The sequence below is a fragment of the Erithacus rubecula genome (assembly GCF_903797595.1).
Source record: "Erithacus rubecula genome assembly, chromosome: 5".
In the NCBI taxonomy this organism is placed as follows: domain Eukaryota; kingdom Metazoa; phylum Chordata; class Aves; order Passeriformes; family Muscicapidae; genus Erithacus; species Erithacus rubecula.
In genome coordinates, this window is record NC_136687.1 from 31563942 (window position 1) to 31590664 (window position 26723).

Consider the following 26723-nt stretch of genomic DNA (forward strand, 5'->3'; position numbering starts at 1 on the left):
TTAACCTGTTTTGAACTCAATCAGACACTTCAACATCTGCAGTGAGTTCTGAGAATTTAAAAATTATCATTATTTTATGAAACAGAATAGTCACATTTTCAAATTAAATTACTCTACAAATAATGAAAAGGAATTTTCCAGCTGTGTTTTAGACAACTTTGCCTATTTTACAGTATTGCAAAGAATACTAAGAAACTGTAATTTTGTCATCAAGGAAAGTTCGCAGATTTTAAATGGTGATTGTTTATAAATTATGTGTCACAAGCATCAGTAAGGGACTGCTGTGAATTTTAGTAGTGGTAGAACATGGCTCTGCTATTCCAAAGGGTCTGTGTAAAACACCCAAGTCCTCACACGCAGCGACTACCATTAAAACATCAGTTCTGTTTGCCAAGTGTAAGGTGATGTGCCAGTGTGCTGAGATGAGAGGAGTGGAGTATCTTTAAGTCCAGCTACCAGTAAACAATGCTTCCTTCTGGCCTTAAGCCCCACTCTTCTGGACTAACACATCCTGAGCAGCTGCATAGGCATGTGCCACATTACACAATACTCAAACTCGTATTAGATAATCAGCAGAGATCTGTAGCACATGTTAAGAAGAACACACCACAAAGTGTACCCCATTACCTCGAAAATGATTTATGATAGAGTTGTGACTTACTAACCACACTGTAAGCACTCTAATAGTGAATCAACTTTTCCAAGCAAATTTCTCCAGATAATTAAAAAATATCACTTTCTTTTCCTGGGAAATGGCAACTCAACAGATAAAAAGCCTGCTGCAACACTGGGAAATAAATTTGCCAGGAGACAAGGAGGTGCTTTCAAACTATGATAAAGCTAATATTATAATTAATATTATTAATAAAGTGCCTATGAAATATAATAGAAGAAGTTAAGATTAATAAACTGTTCAAAATCAAAGATCAGTCATGAAAAAACATTTCTATTGAAACTGCTGTATAAGGGTAAATATGAAGCAGTGGATTTTCACTGGAAAATTAAGCCAAAGCACTGTTTGCAAAGCCTTCAGTGTTTTCCCATCCAGGAAAAAGAAAATTGATTCATTTCAGAGGTATTATGGTAATTTAATAATTTCATAAAAATTATGAGATATTTATAGATGGCAAACAAGATAATCAAAACTAATCATGTCCGTTCAGTTGAAGACACAAAACTACCTGAGACAGTTGAAAATATCCTTCTCTAACTTCTGGAAATGTAAGTTCCAAAGTTTCTGAAAGAATACTTTGGTTTAAAATCTGACACTTGAAGAGAAGAACATAACACAAATATAACTGGATAATCAATGTTCCAACACAAGGTGTTCTAATCTGATACTTAATTTTATTTAAAACACTATGTTCATAATTATAAAATGGTTGTCTCCCAATTATATAATTTAAAATTTAAATAAAACAGATATGGAAAATTTGCTCAAAATCAAAAAAGCAGGTGGTGTAATTTCATTACATAACATGTTTGGGGTTTTTTCCTACGCTAATTATGTCAGTTATTTAAATAGTTTGAAATGCTCTTAAGCTATTTCTCCAATATATTTTTAAATGAATATACATACTTATTCTTACAGTTTAAATTAATTTCTAATATTAGTTTTTAAACCATAATGGTTAAGTATGTGACAATATTGATTCACAACCTGATTATACACATTCCCAAAGCTGCCATTAAAAATATGAGAAAACACTGTAAAATACTGAGGGGGACTTTGCAACAGCTATAGTTAAGTGACAACAGCTTTAGCTGTGACATAGGTAAAATAAAAACCATTTTATTAGGTTACCACAAAGAAGAAAATCCTTCAAGTCCTATCACACATGAGAGAAGGCACTTTGAATGGAAGCCACGGACTACCCTACTCTAGTTGTTGAAACGACACTGCAGAGAACTATACTTCTAAAGGTCATATTTTACTTGTTTCCATTTGCAGTCAAAAATTAGCAATCAGAAGCAAATAACAGAATAAACAAGAACTGAAAATAAGGGATTGATTTAAAGCAAAGTAAAATGCAATAGCTAAGCAACAGAAGAGTAGTTGCCTTAAAGCTGTGTGATAGGCCAGTGAGAAATAGCAGCAGCTCAAGTTGCAGCTCAGAGACACTTTCCCAAATGACACTATCCCACCTGCTGTAAGTTATTTTACAGCAATTCCACAAGCATTTGAATACAATGGAATACTCATCATCTTCATGTAAAATGCATGAAAAAAGTCCCTCTACCTAAATTGCATAATACCATGAGCAGAAATAAAGTAGGTGGGGTTTTTTCACAGTTTGTGCAAAAATAAAAAATTTAGAAATCCTACACCTAACTTACTTAACATAGCTTATTTGGTAGGATTTTTTAATATTGGATGATATAATGGAAATACGGGGAAAATGTATTTCTAAATAAAATATTTAAGGGCATAACAAAAAATCCCTGGTCTACCTTATGTGTATCACACAGCACATCCTATCAGGAAACTGGGAGTCTGTAGGACCAAAACCACTGAAGTTGGGAAAGGATCATTTCTAAAAGATGAAGATAAAAATGAGCCATTACAGTCACATTTTACAGAATGCCATCTATTAATAAATCTTAAAATGTAGATCAGATAAAAGAAAAGTGGGCACTTTTCTTGATTATAGTAGGACTTTTGGAAATCAAAGACTCACTCTTAATTCTACACGGCAAATGATGGAAGATATAACAAAGAAATTTCTTGTATTCCCACAGATATACACAAGGTACAGACAGGAATTTATGACTCAGGAAAGAGGGGCCAAAGAAGATACCTTCCACTATGGAGTCATGAAGGGAGGGTAAAAAACCTTTACTCAAAAAGTATCAATATCTTAGGAAAATAACTTGAGAGTAAAACTTCCAACTTTTTGAGGAAGGAGTATTTATTCTATGAGGAGAATATGAGATGTTTTCAATGTTCATTCTCTGTCTCTCTCAAAGCCCATTCCAGGAATTTTTAGACAGTAGGTCACAAAACATTCTGAGTTGTAAGGGACACACAAGAGTCACGGAGTCCAACTCTTCAGTGAATGGCCCATACAGGGATTGAACCCACTCCTGTGGTGGTAGCAGGACCATGGAATTAGCAGCTGCTATATCCAATCACAAAACAAAAGGAGAGAAAAAAGTGAGGGTGCACAACCCTGTGCCCCACAGAAGTACTATTGTCACAAGCTACCTGAAAAAATAAAAAGTGGTGGCTCTATGTTTTACCATTTAAGAAATTATAAAATAGTTAGCTTAAGGAAAATAAAAATAATAGCTTCACAAAATTAAAATGTATAGTTCCTTCCTTCTAGATACCTTTAAAGCACAAAATGTTTGCCTTACATGTTGAATTATTGTCATATGATTACAGACATGAGGAGGGAAGAACCCTTAATGCTTTTATGTAGAGAGGTATACATGCTGAATTTTCTGTTACCTTCCATATTAAATTTTTGCTACATGTTAAGATATAAATATATATTTACTACATATTAAAATAATAGTAATGAAAAAATCCACATCTCAGCTGTCTATGAGAAATTGACACTAATCTTTCATTAAGACAGATTTAGAGTCATTTGTTCACTTCTGTGTAACATAAATTTTTTAATTTTTTCATACTAGATTTTACTTTACAGTAAAGACTTAACCATTTTAGTATTTAAAAACAACAGAACATAATCGGATTACTGAGAATTTAGAAGTGCTTTCACATCCCATACTTTACATGCATTTTTAATAACCATTTGTTATTACTGTTCTGTAATATGGAAATCCATATTATTTTTAATATTGCACAAATTTACAGCTAATCACATTATAGCACCAAAGGAACAATTATAGTATGTGAATGTGTATAAAGATTAATATACATATCCTAATAAATCTCAGCTGACCCATTAATGCATAATGGGCCCAAAGGAGGCCTCATATCCTAGGTATATAAATGGCACATTTCTTCCCTCCTCCCCTCCTTTCCTCATTTTGTTTTATATGTACAAACTGCCATAAAAAGGAAAATTAAGCCATACAAAACCACTCTGAAACATCAAGAGGCTAATCAAAAGCACAAACTACTTTCTTTTCTTATTATACTACAAGAATCACGCTAATATTTGACAAGCATGTAAAATGAGGTCTTTTTTCTTCCTCTTCCTTTTGAGAATAAGGTTTCTGAAATAGTGGACAGGCATCTATCCCACATGCACTCTGCAATGAGTAGCTATTTCAAGTGGGTTAAGGGAGGAACTTTCAGTTTTAATTGTAAATTATAATGGCTTGTTCTTGGTTTAGGGATGCTACCTCCAACTGTTTCAATTAAATCTCTTGTAGTTTAGAATGAAAGAAAAAAGAGACAAATGATCTGTTTTGTTATGTAAGATATGCCTTACAATATCACTACATAGTGACAACTCCTTGTCCTCCTGTCACATCTTGTCCCTTAGACCATGCTGCAGAAAAGCAATTTTCTGCCTCAAAAGCACTCTATTTTTTAAGTTTGTCTCTGGGCAATTTTCAGGTCTACTAGAGCTGCACAACTGTATACAGATGAGAAAGACCCAAAATAGGGCAATTTATTTGATTCCTCCTCTTCAAAACATTTAGCTGAGATTGCATATCCAACAGAGAAACCCCAACAAGAATATTCAGAGATGACCTGCAGTGACACACATCTTTTTCTACAAAAAATTTGCATTAAACATCTTCTCCAGACTTCTCAGATAGTCTAGATTTGACTTTTGTTTAATATGACCTTTAACACAAATATTTCCCAGGATATTAGCAGCTAATTTCTTTTTTAAAGGAAACAGTAAGAACTGGTCAGTTAAATAAAACATTTATGGAGTTTTTCAGAGAAATAATTTTTTTTGGTGGGCCTTTTTTATTTTTTTTTTTTTTTTTTAAATTGGAAAAAATAAAAAAGTGCATTTATTTGAATCCAGTTTCTCTCGTGTTAGAAAGTAAAGAAAAACTTGGATGGGAAAATACATCCTCCAAGTGTTCTGCTGCGGGTAACTTAGCATTTATCAATGCCTGAAGCTAGTTTGACCTCAGTATTCCCCTGGCACAGCTCTGCCCTAACACAGTAAGGGCACTTCTCAACAGAGCAAAGGCCCTTCCTTTATAACCACCCACAAGTTGAAAACTACTTTGCCTGCACAGAAGTTTTTAAGGAATTAGGGTAGCTTCAAGACTGGGACCTTAGTTTGCTATGAATGTAACATTCACTAATGTATTGTCTGGGGCAAAAAACTTTTCAATGGTTTTGAGATTTTTCACAGAGCTAAGTGAGTTTTCAAATCTGAAAACAAATTAACCATGGGTTCCTCAGTGTTCAAAATCATGTTCAAATTTGCTATCTGCAGCTTTTAAAATGTTAAACTGCAGTGATAGCTCTGAAGATATAAAATATCTATTTAATTTCTCTATTATTGTCTTTTTAATTGACTGATATTTACATCTAATTTCAGAATTTCATGCTGACATAGGAATCTATTATGTATTAAAAAAATCACTATTAATATTGGCATCAGAAAATAGGCAAGCATAAAGTATGTCTATAATCTTAATGGTTCTGATTAGACCTCATCAGCTAAAGTACAAGTTTTCTTTGCTACTATGATTAAGATCTTTTGTATGAATTAATTTTGAATTTCTATTTACCAAGCATGTGAGTACATTTTAAAATTAAATGAGAGGGAAGCAGCTTTTTTCTTTCTTTTTCTGAAGTAGAGAAATAGGTTTGGATTGGAAGGGATCTTAAAGATCATTGTGTTCAAAGCCCCCTGCCGTGAACAGTGAGATCCACTAGACCAGGTTACTCAGAGCCCAATCCAGCCTGGCCTTGAACACCCCCAGGGATGCAGATTCCATAACATCTCTGGTTAACCTGCTGAAGTGCCTCACCACTCTCACAGTAAAGAATTTCTTCCTAAAATCTAATCTAAAACTAACCTCTAAATTTAAGGCCATCAGCCCTTGTCCCATCACTTGGCCATGAAGACAAAATCTGTCCCCTGCTGTGTCCTTCCAAATTTGCCATTTATAACTGGCCCACAGAGCCTGTGCAAGCACACACAAACTGGATTGCATTGGAGATAAGAGAAATATAGCACTAGCAGAACAGAGAATTTGATTGAGGGCAAATCAGATTTCCAAATATGCTTAAATTCATGCTTTAAATTACTGGGGGAAAATTTTTGAGCTTATATTGCTGTGCACATAAGAGAAGAAGACCTTTAAGATTTAGTCCTTTATGTCTGCAAGTGGTAATGTTACCTTGGCACATCTTATACTCATTTCCTGAGCTAGGACTGTAAAATGTGGTAACACAATTGTGTATAGTCTAACAGAGATAGAGACGAATAAAAATGCAAACCATTAAAACCTTGTAAGTGGCTGAAGTGGGACACTAAAAGAATACAATTATTTTAAACTGATGCCTGCTTTAGACTGCTCGAATATTTATCTGTGCAAGAAACTCATTAATGTAGATGTAGCTGGCTGGCAAACCTTCAGTTTGGTTGCTGGTTGCTGTCAGCTGGTCACAGCTGGCTGATGATCCAAAAGTCTAAGTGTAAACTGATGCTCCATTCATTATGTTTTAACAGTAATGCAATGGCTATGTAAATTGGAGGTTACCAGGAATAAAAGCAACAACTGGTACTGAAAAAAACCACAACTCCTTGGCTTTTAATTCCTCATTTTTGCCTATTAATTGCATTCTAGTTGTTTACGTACTTTTTGCTGTTTTGGTAGGGATAACTAGCATGTATTCAAAATGATCAATTTACACCAAAGAGTCACAGGAATTATTTCACAGCAAATCTGACTATTGCAAGACAACTTTGATAATGTATATATAAAGTTTCTTTAAGTTTTACACAGTCAAGGGTCTAGAATGTCTTTTAATCATAATTTTGTGAAGCAAACAGAAAAGCATGAATTAAAAAGCTGTAAACCTGACAGAAAGAGATTGAGATTGAAGAAAAAAAGCCCTAATTGAATGATTCATGTCCATGACATTGATGCCTGGATTTGTGTGAAGCAAAGTTCTATAGGATATAGAAGATATATTTTTTTTTTCCTTACCAGTGAAGTTAAAAAAAAAAAAAAAAAAAAAAAAAAAAAAAAAAAAGAAGAGAGAGAGGGGAAAGATTGAAAACGTGTATTTGCTTGCAAGGCTTTTATCTATAGCATACAAAACCGAATAAAATCTTAATTCTATTTTATGTGAGTTTTTTAGGTAACCTTCATTAAGTCAACATTTTCTCTGTAACAAAAAGCCAAATTCTTAAGTTGAAAGGTCTTTTTCCAATGACTATTCAGTTAAAAAGTGCATGAGTAGTCCTTAAAACTGAGACTTGGACCTCTCCCTTCTTCTCTATGGAGACTATACTAACCACAAGGCTGCAGTCATGTTCCCTCTGATCCTTTTATTCCCTTTCATTTTCCAAAGTTTCTCAACATTAGTGATGAACAGAGGAGACTTCTTTAAGAATGGTGTCTAGACTGTGTGTCTAAATGGAACTTGTTCAGAAGCTTGATTTCCTTATGATCCCCATGGTGGGACAGCCAGTGCCTGCCACCAGAGACACACAGACTGACATAGCATGGACAGAATTCTAAGGCTGTGAATGGCAACTGAGCTAAAGCTTTAGTTATTAGTATGGGCACCCTTAACCTTGTGAGTGTTCTCACATTTACTCTATTTCAAGTTACCTGCAGCTCCTGCTCTGACAAAAGTGCCTCTTGGTGGCTGAAAACTATGAGATTTGGGAACATCTGTTATCCCCACACTTAGGGCATGACACCTTTTAGCATTTTATGCTGAAACTTGTCACTTAGTGCACAGCATGTAACACTGTGTTGGGTGACAGTCCAAGTAGAAGATGCTTGAAACCTAAGTGATGTCATCATTCTCTGTGATACACATACACAAGTCTCTTATTAAAGTAACCATAAAATCATAAAATGCACAGTTTCATAAGTACAAATCTTCAGTTAAAAATGCATCTAGTCTGAAGTAAAACTAAAGTATCAATTCCTTTTGATATAAAAGAGATAGCAAAAGGAGAAACAAACAACAGAAAAGAAATTTATGAAATATTTTCTTCCCACCTCTTGCAAAAAGACATCAGAATAACGATGACTTTATTTTAACTTTGCTGTGTAATTGTAACCAAGTAACAAGAATATATGCATAATAACTTTGACCTGGATGTTTGAATAGCAGATCAGACAGCTACCGAATTACCTGAAAGTATTACCATATGAATAGCTTGAGCTTCCTAAATGCTGTCACTCAAAAGGCTTTTGGCATCTCTTCAGAACCCTCTCATTTACTTCCTTTACACAGGAGTAAACTTAGATTGCCTCATATTTTCATAGAGAAAGTAACAACACCATTCAGATTTTAAAATTTTCCTTGTACTCAAACAAATCATATAATAAAAATTATATTTACCTTAGAAATGGAATAACTTATGTTCATGATTTTCATGTGTGCATATAATTTCTTCTATTTTGTTAGAAATATGATAAAATTAATTTTTATGACACATCTGAGGAATTGCAGATGTTATTCAAGTACTTACCAGCATTTTTGTGATTTTATATTTATATTTTAAGACTCAGAATTATTTATTAATTTCTTTCATCTCTAAACATTTCATGCAAAAAATTACTAACAGCTCTTCGCAACTGTTATTGGTTAATTAGATTTGAACATGTGCATTTGGGACAACCTAGCTAAATAATCACTGCAAAATCTCAAGTAAACCTCAGTAATTCACTTTAACATATTTTTTAATTTAAAAACCATGGACAGGGAGAATAATTTTGTTTTTTCTACTATTTGAACATATAAAATATCTAAAAAGGAATTAAAAATCATAGTATCATTCACAAATATGAATGATAAGTGAATGATAAGTGCTGCTTAATTAAAAACCCCAAACATTTTAGGAACTTTTTTTTTTTATTTTTAAATTGATCTGTCTCTTAATCCCAATCTCAGCATGGGATTGTTGCATCTTTTTTAATGCTTTTTTATTTTAGCCTTACCTAAGGCTAAATGTGCAGTCTGTATGTATGCCCTATCTCCCTTCACTTAGCAAATTTTTAGCTGGGAGATTTCCAAGTGTTAAGTAAATCAAAAAAAAAAAAAAAAAAAAAAAAAAAAAAAAAGTCTTAAAGATAATTAAGACCCTTACAAGTTTCAAGGATGGAGATGTAAATTAATATCCCCAGGGATAGGAATGTGGATAGGAGATGGCTGGGCTATTCAGCATTCAGGGACCTGCAGACTAAGCACAGCTCTATTGTTTCTCAGGCAAAGAGGGTAATAAGGGGAATAGGGAAATCAGGCTTGCAGTTGAAATCGGTGACCTTCGAATACAAAGAAAACAAGATTTTCAGAGGAGAGCTGGCTTTATTAGTTCTACCTCCTTAAGCATCATATTTCTGCTAGTTGGCAGACTATGCAACTTTTCAGTGATCCCAGTTTCCTAAGAATTTAGATACAAGAAAAAACCAAACCAAACCAAAACAAAGAAAAAAACATACAAATTGAAAGAAAAATGTGCATTGCTTTACAGCAAAGTCATTTACTTAGGTAATGCAACACTATTTAAGAATAATGACAGTTTATATTTCTGGAAGTTGATGCACTGTGCACATTCAATGGATATTTGGACCTAGTTGCATGAAGTATCCCCATAAAGGTTCAGAGCTACAGACTTCAAAGGGGTAAACTTGCCTTTAAGAGTTCTGTGTTACTGGATTTTTTACCAAACTCCTATTAAATAGATGAGTTTTTAAGAAAAATCAATAAAATAGTCAGAGGTGGATTAACTCCACTTTGACACTAGCTTAAAACCAAAATGTGTTTAATTCCACTTTCTTCACATAGAGTGAATATTTATATATTTAAATAATATACAATATTTAGCATATTTATCCACGTATGCCTCTCTTTTTTTTTTTTATTTATTTTTTTTTTTAATTAAGCCCCTTTACCCTTTGTAAAATGCCAAATTTGAACAAAATATCAAATATGTGCAAAATGCAATAGAGACAGCAAATTACAGAATCTAGAACCATCTGGTAGATTGCACTGAAGCACATGGTTGCATGAGAAAGAAATTATAACAGGAAAATATAATATTACAAATTATTGGTATCCTTGGTCACTTTCTAATGTGGATGTAGTCAAAAGTAAAAAAGCCGTTTTTTAAAAAAATCTAACAGATAAGTTACATAAGAATAAATGGTAATGATTATATTTGATCCTTTCAGGTAACATCCTAACTTCTAAAAAGCTGCTTCACCCTCTTAGTGAAGATAAAGCAGTTGCTGTGGAACCTCAGAACTTATGATCACCCTGTTATTAGTATACCAGCTACTCTTACAAGATTTTAAAAAAATGTCATTATAACTTAAAATAATGAGCAGTGAACTGTATGCCTATACTTGGAATCTGGCATAGAAAGAAGAAAATTAGGATCCTTAATTGCTGGACTGTGTATAGTTCTGTCCTGTCCATTTTAAAAGAAATCAGCAACATAAGCAAAATATTATATTATGATCAAACAGCAAGTTATTCCATAAAGCTATTGTAAATAGATAAAACATCCTCTAAATATATATAAAAAAATGAGTTGGCAGAAAAATTTAACATGGAAACAGTTAAAGATCTTTCTCAAAAGGTGAATGCCCTCTCTCATTGCTTGGTGTTTCCAATGGTATGCAACCCTACCATCACTTGTGACTGAACTAATGAGTATCACAATGTTACTAGACCAAAAGCCGTAGAAAGTGTATTCATCCTTTTTTTTTTTTAACTGTTATTACAGTGATCTTATGCAAGACTTAAGACCTACTTCAGTTCTAAGAGACTCACACAAATCCTCAAAACCAATCCTGATACAGATTTACCTGTGTACCTGTACCCAAATGCAAATCCCCAAAGTATTAAATAGCCACAACTCCATCACATAGTTGATACAGAAATAAAGAACACTGATAGAATATACACATTTATGAAATTTGACTAATTTCTTCTCCTCTCTCTTCATTCTGCCCCCTCATTACAAGTTGTCACAGAAATTAGTGACAATTCTAAATATACTTGAGGAACTTATAAATAGCACCACTGTTCACTCTTCAAGCAGAGAGATAGATATTGTAAGTACACCGGCCTTTTCTTTTCCTGAAAATGTTCCATTAAACAAAATACATTACTTTATTAGGCTGATTCCATAATGCTCCTAATAATATTTCTTTTGAAGATGTTCTGGTCCTTTAAAGTGACATACTTCAAATACGCATATGGTTAAGAACCAAAAGAAAAAGATTTCACATTATTATATTATATAGTCATAAATGATACATCATGTTGTCTGAATAGGAGATAATTGCAATACATAGTTAATACTAAATGACAGCTGAGTGAATTTTCTTGTCCATGTCTTAGTTTTAATACATGTAACCAACACTTAAATAATTTGCAGTTTTAGATCCTGCACTAATTTACTGCTTCCAAACTGTTCCAAGCAAGGTTGAGTATCTTTGTACCTGTTCCAGTACTTTAAATTGTTATGTTTTATGACACTGTAAATATTCCTGAGCCATGGTCGACTATTTCACTATCTACACATCTAGTTTTGAGACTGAAAATCTCTTAATCTCAAGCAGGGTAAATCTGCTGCAATAGCCTCAAATGACCTGAAAAGTTTTTTCAGTACTGAACTCTGTAACTTAGCCTTATGGAAGTACTAAAGTTATGACATCACCCCTGCATCGCCCTGAAGGTATCAGAGTTCTGCAGTGCTGTGATTTCACTCTAGGCATACCTCCCAAACCAGAAATGTCCCAGAACAAGGCCTCTAATTACCTTCCTTAATCCCTACACTTAAGAAACTTTCCTCTTGCCATATTTGGGGAGTTATGATAAATTTATAGCATTCCAAACCTCTTAGTCATGAGAAAGTAGTAGGAAGATAGGAAAAATCTTGTGTGGTCTCAGGAAATATTTCTCTCTATAAAACAGTATTTTGAAAGGCTGGTTCTTATAGTTTGAATAGTTAGCACATGGTAGTGTTCTATAAATGCTGGTAAGTCTAGAGAAATAAGTGATGCTAAATAACTCAAGTTATTACTTAAAGAAGGGGAAAAAAATCTCCCACAAGCAACACCTGCATATGTGGGGTTTTTTGAACCTTTGAGAAAATGGAAACCCCTCAGGTCAACACAGCTTTTTGAAACAAGTTTCTTTGCACGAAGGAACTGCTTTCCCCATGTGGTCACTCACCAATATTTATGAGGGAAGGTCACTTGGAATGCCACCAGCAGATGAAAAAACAGGAGGAAAGGAGGGGTTTTCTGTCTTCACTGAGCTGGGTGATTCTGCCAAAGTGATAGCCGACATTGACATTACACAAGGGAAAGGTTGGCGTAGTCTCACAGTTCCAGCTCTGCTGCAGAAACAAAACAAAACCAGAAATAAAAACGTGTGTATACTTTTCAAATAAGCGTAATGTCAAAACATTAAAAGTCTGATAACTGGAATATAAATGACACTTTAATCTTGGCTGTGAAATAGCTATCTCAAATGTACTTTAAAAATAAGATTTAAAAAGACCCCCATGAAATCAAATGTTCTTCCATAAAATTAATCAATCACTTTAAGGTTTAGTGGAAAGAAATGGCCATAAACATCTTATGTGCTCAGCTGGTGGTAGAAGGCAGACAAAAATTATAATTCTGATAAAAATGTAGAAAAGCTGAGACACGAAGTGAACATTGCATGCAGAATACAGGGCAGGGAATGACAGGAGATTTTAAAGGTGAACATGGCCTAAAGAAAAGTTAAGGGAAAGCTGAAGGATTAATGAGAGGTCTCCATTTATTGTTTTTTTTATTTATTTCATTTTCTTAGCATCTGTGTGAATTTTTACCTATGCGTCTTATACGTCCTAAAAGAAAAAACTGTGATGAATAAATAAACAGCTCTAGAAATCTTCAATAGGGTCCTTTACCTTGCAGGGAATATTATCACTGGCTTTTGATACAATTTCTGCTGCAGGGAAAGACTTTCAAAGCTCAGAATGCTGAAGTATTGCCAGGCACTCAAAGACCCCCTGCTGTGCGCGTCAAACTAAGAAATCTCTCTGAACTTGTCGAATTAAAAGTCATCTCTCTCTCTCTGTAACCCCTGCATGAGCTGGGAAGCTCTGTCCTCATTTTTTTAGGCCTTCCATGATAAACAAATGGAGCCTGAAGCATCTTTATTCTTTTCAGGCACATAATTAAAATTCTTTTAAAAATGTAATTGAAGGCAATGAATTTCAAAAGGAGGTTCTAGTTAACAAGGAGGCTAGAACAGTTTCAGTAGGACACACTGCTTTACCATTCAATTTTCTTTCAAAGGTAAAAGCAAAACAGCTTGTTATGATTCTGGGTGCATTTTTTCTCTTTTTTTTTTTTTAAATTTTGTTTGTACATCAATAGTTTGCATCAAACCTAAACATCTCAGCAGGATTTATGCTTTCTGGAATGTCATAAGACTTAATTACTGAAAGAGCAAAAAGAAGTATACTATCAAAATATGAACAAAGCAGAAAGTATTCTTGTTTCTCAAAATCATTATTTATATATCCCCTAAAAATTAAAGAATATACTTATTGAAGTATTTGTATTTTCTTGGCAACCCTCTTTCATTAACTGTAAATATTCACAACCTTGCAAATTTTTAAAAACCTGATAATGCATAGAATAGTAATTTTCTGTGATGACTATTGTGAAACATTGCACAACTGGTTACAATACACGTTTGATGAAAAGAGAAAGTGCTGATATAATCAATGATTTCAAATGAATATAAAAGGAATGAAAAAAAACTATCTCCCCGGATTTGAATCCCAGATATTTTCACACAAAATTAACTTAAAGGAGATAGGAGACAAGTGTTTGAGATGACACAGTTTTTCAGAAAGTCATTTCTAAGTTGACTTCCTAGAGAGCTTAAAATCTAAATCAATTTTTTTTTTAATATATCTTTTAGAGTGACTTTCAGTACCCGTCTCTGTTGAAACCAAAGAGATTCTGTTTTCACCTGTTTCCTCCATGCTGTGTTTTTAAAACTAGTACTTCTGGATATAAATGAGCATATGAATTGTATTTTTCAGAGCTTTTCCCTAGAGAAACTAGAGATGGAGATGTTTTAAGGAACATTATTTACAATTCTTGTAAAAAAAAAAGCCAAAAAAAGGTGTAGCAAGGAAGCACTACTCCCACAACTTCTGGGTAGTACTCTGCCTCTGATAGCTATGATGCCTCTGGGAGACCTGAGACAACACAGCTAACAAAGCTGCTTTTCATCCTTGGAGGGGGAAACACAGTATGTGTTCTGCATGGGTCAACAACTGTTCTGACTAGTAGAAAGGTAGAAAAGGGCCATTCAGCTCAACTGGAAAAGGCAATGACAAAGCAGATCTAGCAGGAACAAATTAGGGCTTTGACTATACCTTCAAGTAACACCTCTTCAATCAGATATTATTTCCTTCCTAGGGTTTTTGGTTTTGTTTTTGTTTTACATAAAACCTGAGGGCAGCACAGAGCATAGCCCATTCTAGAAGTCGTGCTGAACAATACAGAGAACAGGGGACCAAGGTTGACCCTCTCTATTTCCTGCAGTTGTCTCACATCAGCAGGTTTGAAAGACTCACATTGCCTTCATTTCATACCCAGAATATATAACATGCAACTTTCACAGATTGCACAGAACCCACCCATTATACTCCAATCTGGACAAAATTCATCACAAATAGTGGTCATATCTTAGATCCAGTAAGATACCATACTAGCACAAGAGCAGTATGACCAAAGGCTATCCATTTATTTATATCAGTGCATTGTTTACATGGGTGCAGTCTTATCATTAGAAATAGAATCAAAAGAATAAGGCAGTCCCTACTATGCCTTGTATCCTTATTACAAAAAAGTGAACTCTTCTTAGCCTTCCCTTCAGAAAACTAGGGAGATTTATGACAGTGTATTTATCATGTTTAATTGTATCGAGTATCTTATTTGCCATGCAATTAACAGAAAGCATAGGAGTAATCATCAAGAAAGATGAAAGAATAAAAACCATTAAATAAAAAAATGTAGGCAAATCAGTATTTTCAAACTTCATTTCTGCTGTAAAACTGAATTAATGAAAGCAAAGTGATTACAAAAAGGAACACATCTTTCGCTACAATTTGTTCTGTAGAATGTGAAGGACATTGGACAAAACAACATATGAAACAAAAACTGCAACAAAGACACAATATCTGATATTTAAGAAAAGAACAGTGTGATCCTGCATGAGTATTTAATGTCAGTTTGCAGAAGGAGTAAAGGCTCCTTTAAGCTCACTGAGCACTCACTATAAAGTTTAGGGAAGATCAGTAGCTTAGAAAAAAGTGGCTACTGAAATATAAGTCACATTTATGAACAAAAGTGATCAAAGTCTAGTTGGCTGCTAGAGTGTCTTCAGTTTATTCCACTGCAGTACACATATTACTTGATTGAAAGGTGTGTGAATATAAGGCACCCAGGTCTATCTACTGTCACTGGCCTGAAATTCTCATTTGTTATGTCTGACTTCCTTTATTGATTTCTTTTTCCTAAACAGAAGCTGAAATGATTTTTATAACACTTGGGAACACAAATATTTACAATATTTACAATACATGACATTTAAATTACAATAAATTCACATTAATTCCTTTTTCTCCTACAAGTTAAAATTATTTTAAAAGCTGTGATAAATCAAAAATTATTCAAACTTTGTTCCCACTCATACCACTGTAATGACAGTGATATTATCCAGACATCTCGTACATTCTTACGTCTTGAAGATTTCAGACATCTTTTCCAAAAAATTGCTTTTTACATCATTGCCAAACAAGAGGTTAATACACGTAATTTATTTCTTCAAATGACACCTTCTTATGAACACCTACCTCATATACATTATAAAACTAATATCTAACTTGTGCAGGAAATTAAGACACCCATAGTAAAGCTGTCCAAGATATAGTTTTAATCCAGTAGCTCAGTGTTTTGTAGATAAAGCCGTTGGCTGATGTTGCCTTGATAATTTGGTATGAGGTAGTGGTATTTCACAACAGGGAGCAAGTGAATATAAACCCAATTATGACTTCAACAAGATGAGCAAGGCAGAATATTTCAGCTGTGCTCTCTCTTCTCCAAAATAACCTGGTTTCCATATTCTAAGACAATTTTCCGAACACTGTAAAAAGTTAACGTACATCAGAATTTAAAGTTTTTGGAGACTGGAATGCTTCTCTAGTTTATTCCTGTGTCTTGATTCTTCAGATTAATACAGATATGTGGCTTTTTGACTATTCAATCATATATTCTGCAATTGCAACAAAACAATTTTACATGATAGAGGTAAAGCAGAGGTTAAAACAGAAGAGCAAGGAAGTCACTAGTGAAATTTGCTATCAAATGACAAGCTGTATTGATTTAAATAAAAATATTAAAAATAAAAACATAACCTTATAAAGAGGTTCAATCTCTGACATCAATACTGATTTTAGTGTTTTATATGAAGTAACCACAAAAAAAAAAACCCAAACCAATCTTTGATTTTTCTGTCCCTCTTGGATGTGGGCAATATGGCAGTCTCCACAAAAGTCTCACATTTGAAATATCTGAAGTAGTTGAAAATTGAAATTAGCATTTCTTTGCATTACCTATTAGATGCTACTGAAGAGAACACATAATCAATTAAATAGATCCTAGATGAATTACTGTGCACCTAATCCAGCTACTAGGTTAAAGGTCTTACAAATAAGTTTAGAGTAGGAAAGGGAAAAGTTACTTCTTTTCTGACAATTCTGTTTGTATATAAAATTGCAGTACTGAAAGCAACTATTAATGATATGATGGAAAACTCTGAGTGAAGTTGTTCTGATGATTTTGTAGCAGATCTATTGAGCAAGCATTTCTTCAGAAGGAGGTGCAAATTATACAATACAGGAGGTCTGATGGTCTTGTTGCCATAAGAGCAAAGACAAAACTGATAATACTTCAGAAAATCTAAGACAGTGTAACTCATTCCTGTTATATCTGTATTTATATGTATATATATATGTTTATATGTAAATATATGTATTTAATGACATCCCCTTATGAATATCAGTTCCCTATCAGTTTTGTAGGAGCCCTGTGATGCTTAATTCCTGCTGCTGTACTGCACCTAACTGTTTGAGAATGGCGTAAGAATAGACTTCATTTTACCTGCAGAATTTTCAAGTCTTTGAAAAAGGTCAAATTAACATGGTTATAAGTCTGAGTCATAGTAGCTGAATTCTGCCCCATCTATAAATGATCTTTAAATGTTAAAAGTCAACACATTGAATTCTACACTTCTATCTATTCCCCTATTCACAATACAACTTTCACAAAAATGGGAAAACAACTTACAGAAGGAATATACAGATAAAAAATTATATTTTTGTGGGTTTTTTTCTCCTTAAAATATATTAATAAACAGTGCTGGTTTTAAAGTTTATTCACAATTGCACTATCTTTTCCTCTGGATATATTCTGTTGTTGAAGTCAAATTTGGAAATTCTTTGAAACAAATTACTGTGGCAGCTTCACCTTTATACAGTTCAGAGCAAGCCACTGATGGCACAGAGCGTATCTGTCAAACTCAGTGCTTAAGAACAGAATGGGAAACTGACACAGTTGTGACAGACAAACACTTCATATCAGCAAGAACTTTTTGTTGATTATCGCATATTCTTAGCATTCCTTGTTACACACTTGTGTAAATAGGACCACAATAAAAATGGTGAATACTGAAATACCTTTGCAGACAAAAGTAAGGCTAGAGAAAATTATGGAGAAAAATAGAACACTTTTAAAAATTATCAAATTTTCTACTGCAATGCTAATATTTTTATTGATAATATGTTAGCATAAAGAATTACTGTATGTGTGAAATTAAATTAATTTGAATTCAGAAATGTATAAATTTCTTGAATTGCAATTAATAAATAAAATGGATAGCCCATACAGAGCTTTCAGTGAATTTTTAAGACACTTTGTTGTAAATTCTAATTTTAAAGAAGTTAGACATCAGTTCTGAAACCCACCATTTTCACATATTACCAGAAGCTACTACATTATAACTATTCTAATTTTTTGAAATCCAACCATCATTAATTTAGCAAATGACAGATGTTTAGAAACTTCTTAATAAAAACATGGAAGTCCCAGAGAATAAACAAAGAATAAAATTCATAAGTTCTAATCTTGAATTCCCTGTATAATGCATCTATACTACACAAATTACTTTAAGAACTAAATGTTTAATACATTAGATCTTTTAAACTCATCAAATAGATTCATAGGACATATATTGATAATGCTATCTCCTGTAAAATTAGGCTTCTCATCAGTTATTTCTTGTATTGCTTAGGATATTTCTTTTATTCTAAATGCAGCATTTTCATATTTGAGTGAAAGAGAATTTCTGGGTTTTTAAATCAATTTTAAATTGTATCCAGGGAATAAACATAAAGCAGAAGTATGTATCTGCTCTTAAAAATGCTGCAATCTCATTATGTTGTTTAGGGGCTTAGGTGATAGAACAGATTTTAATGTAAATAAACTGCTTAGTCACTAAGTACATAAGACTGACTGCAGTGTGAGTGGATTAGTTACAAGCACTAGTTGAAATCAATCACAAATCATGGTAAACATATTTTCTTTTTAGAGTGTTTCCACAAACTAACGTACTCAGGTTTACATATGGTAGAGATGCTCACTGGCATTATTTTGGCATATATTTTGTTTTCATTTCAGTTTGCAACTTTGTTTTAGGTATGCATATGCTTGATTATATGGCAGCATATAATTTATTGACACATTATAACTGTAATGTGCTTGTCACAACTTCATGTTATGTTCCATGTGATAATTGGAAACAAACATCACACAGAGTGAGGGATTTGTCAAAACTTTCTTTGTAAGGGTTTGAAAGACTTATGTGATCCATGATGAATGGATGCATATAGAGTGGATGTTCAATAGAACTCAGTGTGCATTGCATGGGGAGCAGCATCTGTACAAAACCTAAAAAAATTTCCTAAATAAATCATATTATATCTATAATTAAATATTATTAAAGACTAGAGTACATATTTTTATTTTTGATTTTCTAATGTCAACAGATATAGTACAGATCATGAAACAGAACCATTGATAAGCTCCTTGTTTAGAGTAATTTAGTAGTATGTACCTCCATAACTGTAATATATTAGGAAACCCACTATAATTTTATTTAGGGTTTTGGGATGAAACTATGAAAAAAACAAGACTTCAGCAAACATTGAAGTAAAAAAAGATATAAGGACATAGTAAAAGGAAATAATACATGAACAGGATATTTTCATATTTACCATTTGCCATTTTCTATGATGGCAATCACATTCAAAGTGAGCTAAATAGTTTCATTTTTAAACCAGAAAAGTGGTAGATTTGATACTGGCTTCAGAGAAAGTTCAATTGAAGATGGGAGTGCAGTGAAGAATTATCATATAGAGAAGAATCTGGATAGAGTCTGAAGAAAGAGTTCTAGTGGAGCTCTTTAAATAACGTGTCACTTTTGCAAAAACTTCATGAGTCAGGTAAAATGGAGTGTATAAGTCCAGGTAACTTCCACAATTTCTTTATTTTCAACAGATATAAACCATGGAAGTTCTTAAAGCAAGTGCTTTATGAGTTAGTCAACTACATTAACAGACATAACTAAATAAAATCAAACGTAAAAAAACAAAATTCCGAATCATGCATATATGAACTAAACAGCCAGAAAGCATGCATTAGGTACGTCTTTAGAAAGAGAAAAGACTGAAAATATTTATTCTGTTTATCATTCCCAAATGTAATTTGAGAAGGAATATAATCGCTATCCATAGTGGTAAAGAAAAGCAGTGGAAGAAACTAAGCTTAAGATGTGAGAATAAATCTATGTAACTGGCAATAAATAGCACAGGTGAAGACTCAGAGGAAATGTTCTAACCACCCAAACTGAGTTGTTCTGCAATATTAATGCATTTTTCAATACAGGAAACTAATCCTGACCAGTGAGATCCACTTATAGAATGTAATTTCCTGACACAGAAGAAGCTTTCTTAAGAAAGAAGACAACAGGGAGGGGAAAAAAAAAAGACACTCTAAAAACATTAATTTTCAAAGGCACCAGATATATATTTTTAGGCATGATTTCCATTTACAGTATTAGACATCATAGATGCTTCTACATCAGGTTTTCATCCCTTTAAGTTGATTTAGACTGAGATACCAACTATTATTTTTCTGAGTATTACACTGTCCTCTTCATAGACAGCATGCTTCTTTTAACATTTGATTTCGTCACTCAGTTCCCTTATTTTCTTTACAACTTCCTGAAGTTTATCTAGATCCTGATTTATTTTTTGTTTTATTAAGTTGATTGTGTAAGGGGTGGTGTGATAAATTCTACACCAAGGGCAGAAAAAGACAATGTAATTTTACTGTTTCTTTTTTGCTCTAGGGAGCAAATGCTTTGCACTAGCAGGCTACATTCTCTTTTTTTCAGGTTCATAAATCATGGCAGGGATATTGGGGTAAAATGTTATCAAAGATGAGAGACTAGCACCCTAAGAAATTTGCTATGGACTATCCATATTTTTTAATTTTAATTTACATTAGCAACTAAGGCCACCTAAAATTTTGTGCAATATAAAGGTAAACAAACTTTGCTAGTAATTAATCCCTATGAACCAGAAAAATACTGAATATTTTACTTATTCCAAAATGACAGTATTAAACTATTGTCAAACTACTGATTGCTCATTTTCCTCTTCATCTCTGCTCATTTTCCTCTTCATCTCATCATACTAAACCTTTAAATCTACATAAAGTTATTTTGAACTACTGGAATCAGAGCTTATGACTATAGATCTGTACTATTCTGACCTGTTTCCCCAGTCCAGTTCTTATTATAGCATCTGGAATTGAAATTCCAAGTTCTCTTAGGTGAAGTAATTTAAAAACAATTTTACAATCTCAATAGATTGCTGGGTCTTTTTCAGCAGGGATGAATTCTCTCTCCAGTTTACATTCTAGCTGAGTGTAGTTGGGAAAGTTGCATTCTCCCACAGTTCATTTTCCCACTTCACAAAATTATTTTAGGCTCAGGACTTGGCCTTTGTGTATTCCAGGATACAGCAATGTATCTGTGATTTAGTATCTATTGGCCTGTGTTTCACTTTACAATATTCCTTTGCTGCTTGTCAAAAAGAATATGTGCTTTACTGTATTTTACCAAACCAATAAAAAACAAGGAATATAAAAACATGTCCAGATGTACCTGCAAATCTTATGGAAACAGAAGACAATAGTGTGTCTAACTGCCAAAGTCACCTCATCACCTGCATTTACAGCATTGGAAGCATAGAATTGTTAAGGCTGGGAAAGACCTTTACAATTATCAAGTCCAACCATCAGCCTAGAAACACTACCACAACCTTCACCATCAAACCATGTAGTACATGTGCTATATCCACAGTGTTTTTTTAATACTTTCAGGGATGATGACCCTACCACTTCCCTGGGCAGTCTTTTCCCAGTGCTTTACAAGCTGTGAAAAATTTATCATAATACCCAATCTATCTTCCCTGGTGCAACTTGAGGACATTTTTTTATCATCCTGTCATTTGTTACCTGGAAGAAGACATGGACCTCCACCACACTACAATCTCATGTCAGTAGTTGTAGAGAGCAATAAGGTCTTCCCTGAGTCTCCTTTTCCCCAGGTTAAACACAATTTAGGGCACCTGCCTTATTGAATCTCATATAATTGACCCTGGCCCATTGATCCAGACTGTCCAGATCCTTTTGTGGAGTGCTTCTACCATCCATCAGATCAACATTACCAACCAGCTTAGTGTTGTCCATGAACATTAGTTAAACATGCTCATTCAGCACAGCAATATCCATGGAAGAGGTCAATTCCTGTGATACAAATTACTATAAAATTACAAGTAACTAATCTTTGCAAATCTGCTTTCTTTTGACTAACACATATTTGAAAATTTATCTCATTTTTAAATTAAGTATAAAGCATATTTTAAAGTAGTCTGTGCTGGTTGAAATTGTCTTTCATTAATTAGAGACAGCTGAAAGATGGCACCACAATGGAATACTAGGGATTATTAAAAGAATTTGATTTTGACACAGAATATTATATTTTTGAAGCACCTTAACTGCTGCTTACACACAGAAGTCTGAGAATGGTGGTAGTTTGCATGAGCTTTATCAAGATTTATGCATCTATTTATTTAACTAATAGAAGTATCAGAGAGCCTAGTTTAAGTATTACATGCTTGAATGTCACAACACAAGAAATAAAAAAGTACATAAAACATTTTATGCCAGAAGTCTAACATTCTAGTGGTGTTTTTTTTTAATTTCTTGCATTCCAGATACTAAATATCTGATATTCCTGTCTTCTTTTTCACAGCTGATGTTGAAATGCCTTTCTGTGCAGTGCTGCAGCAAGAAAGTTCTCCATAAAGCAGCAAAAACTATTTGGTTTTTAAGGAGAAAGGAAGAAAATTGGAAAACAAGGTAACAGAAAGAGACTAACAGATAGTCACATATGTCAGTAAACTGCAAAATATATCTAACCATTACAAGTCTGATTTTGAAAGTAGAAAAATTCCATGTACAAACTGAGACAAACATATATATTAGCAGTGTTTCCTTTTGCAAAAGTTTTAGAATAAGTCCTTTAAAAAAAAACAAAAAAAAACCAAACTCCATGATGTGTGTGTGGACATCATTAAAATATTTCAGGTCAGAAAATGAAGAGCTGAATCCAACTTTAATGAAAACTAGAATTTTTAAGACTGTTTTACAGAGTCATATTCTGTACTCAGACAATTAAAGCCCCAAAACATTTCAGTGTTTCAATCTCATTTATATTTTTTTTTTTAATTTTTGCTTTTCCTCACAGCTTGCCTATATATCACAGCCCTTGACCAAAGAAGAAATTGGCACAGTGTACTATTTCAACATAATGGGTGTGTTATAAAAAAGCAAGGTAGTGTTAAGAACAAATTGCAAAACAAAATGCTGAAAATACAAAAAAGTCCCTATAATTTATATGATTTATTACACAGAAGTTGTTAAGTTCAATTCCATACCATGCATGCAGCTGAATTTCTCTGTGGCTAATTCATATGTACATCTCTATACTCAGAAAAATACTGCAAGATTTTATTAACATTTTTAATTTTATACAATTTCTTGAATTACTTTTTCTTTGTATATTTTACATTATAGCTATGAAAATGGATCCCTCATTTTAATAAAATAATATATACATAGAAGCTTGATAATACTATGTCTTAATTCAATGAAAGGTGACATGTGCTTGCATATGTTGAATCAGGATAATTGCAATCCAACACAGAATGAAAACTCCTCATTTTGAAGACAATATAAATGGGATACCAACCAATACATATTTTCACAAATACTTTAAATAATTATTTTGAATAATTAATGCAAAAATGATAATTCAGATCCTTAACAACATCTGTAGATATTGATGATTAAATTAAGAAAGATCACTAAATCTTCACTGTGTCCCCAGCCAGCTACACATACAGCTTGATCACTATTTCTTGTATGGAAATGAACCCCAAACTTTATTTTCTAGTGTATTCAAAAGATGAGAAACTTCAAGCTATTTCTTGGGTTTTAATTTGTAAACAAGGTGGGATCACACACCTTTAATGCACAACAGATTCACACAGAAACAATTTTAATGGCTTCATAGGGTGTTCAAAGAACAGAACTCAGTTTATTCAGTGAGATTGGCCATCCATGAGTTCTTCTAGTCAAGTACAAAACTGTTGGTAACCATGTGTTACCATATGGGGTATCAGAGCCTTTCCTTCTTGTTGATGAACTCAGATTGAAAAAATCCTTTTTTTTCCTATAAATAGGAACTTATTTAAGATCTAGGCAAACTTGCATCTAATAATTTTCTATTAAATAATTATCAAAATTATCAGACAATTATTTAAAAATATTTTGTGTACCTAGCATGTGGTACACACCTCCTAAGAGCAACACACACCAGCATGTATTTCAGATGCATGACACTGTCCTTCATACAGAACCTTCTGACTGCTGTAATTCCATATATCACTTCTGCCAGTTTTCTCTGGATTTCTAACTTCTCCAACTTACTGTTCTCACTACAGAAAGCTTGTGGGTTTTCTTACCACTCACAGCTAGAGAGACTGCTGTGAGATAAGCACCATAAGCCATGAACAGCAACTCAGAAACAGTTTCTTTTGAATGGTACAGATGCACTGAAATGGAACCAAAACACATATACTCTTTAACTTGCTAATTAAGATAAATACAGACAGAATTTAAACAGCTCTAATAGCTTTTACCTAAAATTATCTATCTATCTATCTATCTATCTATCTATCTATCTATCTATCTATCTATCTATCTATCTATCTATCTAAAAAACAAATGATAAATAGTATTCTTATTTGCTCTGACTGCAATTTATTATATGGACTCCTAAATATTACAGAATCATAGAATCAACCAGGTTGGAAAAGACCTTTAATATCATCAAGTGTAATCAATTAATATTTGAAATTGGAAATGCAAGTATATTTTTAACAGTCAATTCTATGAATCACTAAATAAATTATTAGATTTAAAGCTATTATCATGTAGATGAAATGTGAAACATTGCTCAGAAAAGCTTCCCAAGGCCTGGGGATGAAGTTAACTTCAATAATTAATAAAGCATGGTATTAGATGTGTTCTTCTGAGATGATATCAAGTTTCAAAGCCAGCATTATTAAGAAAAAATAAAAGAATGGCTTTTTTATAGGTAGGTGAGAAATAGTCCATTGTAAGTTAAATTTGAATTTCTAAGGCTAATCACAAAAAAGATTTAGCATCCAACTTAAATATTTATATATGGATACAAAAACAAACAAAAAAAGAATGCATAAATATGCAAGTGAAATGACAATGATTCTTCTGAATACAAAGGTGCACTCAATATTCTGCACAGAGTTTGAGTGTTCCTTTCATATTTTGTCTTTGTGATAAATACCATAGGGCCTGTACATCAGTAGGGTAGTCCTGAGTATAGTTAAGAGACAGAGAGGTGTCTTTTTTCTTTAGCTCTAACTAAAATCACTTTAAAACTTCCAAATCTACTCTGGCTCTCCAAACGTTTTCATTTGAAGACTTTTTTTTTAATCAGAGTATGGTTTTCAAAACAAAATCTTTCACAGGAACTCATTATTTAGAGTAAATTCTTTTAATCTTGATTAGATGTGAACACAAGCAAAGTGAAATACTTTGCAGAGTAACTGAACCTAATGCAATGTGCACTAGCACTTTCAGAAAGCCAACCATTTCTGGGCTGTGACAAAAGGAGAGTGACCAGCTGGTTAAGGGAAGTAATTGTGCCCCTCTATGCTGTCCTCATGTGACACCACATGGAATGCTGCATTCAGCTCTGAACTCCTCAGCACACAAAAGCAGATCCAGAGAACAACCAGAAAAATGATCCAAGAGAAGAAGCACTTCATCTAAGAGGACAGGCTGAGAGAATTGGGATTGTTTAGTCGGGAGAAGAGAAGCCTCCCAAGATATCTCATGACAACCTTCCAGTACGTAAAGTGGGCTTATAGGAAAGCTGGAGAGAGGCCTTTTTACATGGACTTGTAATGAGAGGGACAAGGAGGAAACAGCCTTAAACTGTAAAAGGGCAGATTAATACTCAATATTAGAAAGAAAGTCTTTCCTGTGAGGGTGGTGAGGCACTGGAACAAGTTATCCAGAGAGATGCTAGATGCCCTTCCCTAGAAGTGTCCAAGGCCAGGTTGATGGACTTTGTGCAACCAAATCTACCTGAAATGCTTCTTGTTTTAGGGGGGTTAGAGTAGATGAGTTTTACAAGTCCCTTCCAACCCAAACTAGTTCTGTGATTCTATGATATTATGAAGATTTTCAAGTTAGTTTTTATGGCCTCAGGCACTACCATAGGCTATCTCCAGTGCATCAGAAACTATGTCTGCCAGAACTCGTAGCCTGGAAATCCTAGGTTTGGAGTCTGCTTGATGGCTAACTAGAAATTCATGTGGGGATATGGAAAAAGTCATCTAGTAAAACTTAATTCATTGCCTTTTCTAATGCAAATATTAGGGAATTTTAAATCAAGTTAGGGGGTTACAGGTTCAAAACAACCAAAAACTTTATCTCCCAAAAAATTAGACTGTGGAAGAATTAGAGTCATGTACAGACAAACAGTGAGCAGTGAATTTGGATTCAGACACCTAGTGGAAGGAGACATGGAGCTCTCAATACATACTGTTTCCATATTATTCTATAGGTATTCATAATTGATCAAACACAATATTGTGCAAGACAGAGCTTTGATCTGATCTCAGTACTGTAAGTTTTTCATGTGTTTATGCTGTACACCTCGGGTTTTGCTATAGCTAAACTGCAAAGATATATCAGGGGAGACACAGTCCTACTGCTATCCTGACAGAATGAAAGCACATTTTTTACCAAATCAC

At 33.5% G+C, this 26723-nt stretch overlaps 1 protein-coding gene across 2 annotated transcripts in view; it reads right to left on the reverse strand.

Moving 5' to 3' along the window:
* Nucleotides 1–26723, reverse strand: part of TENM3 (teneurin transmembrane protein 3) — a 960849-nt gene that overhangs the window by 775819 nt on the left and 158307 nt on the right. For both annotated transcript variants that reach the window (XM_079305926.1, XM_079305927.1), the window contains exon 3: nt 12329–12494. The gene's annotated coding sequence lies outside the window, so the exon portion shown is untranslated. The remainder of the gene's footprint in view (nt 1–12328; nt 12495–26723) is intronic.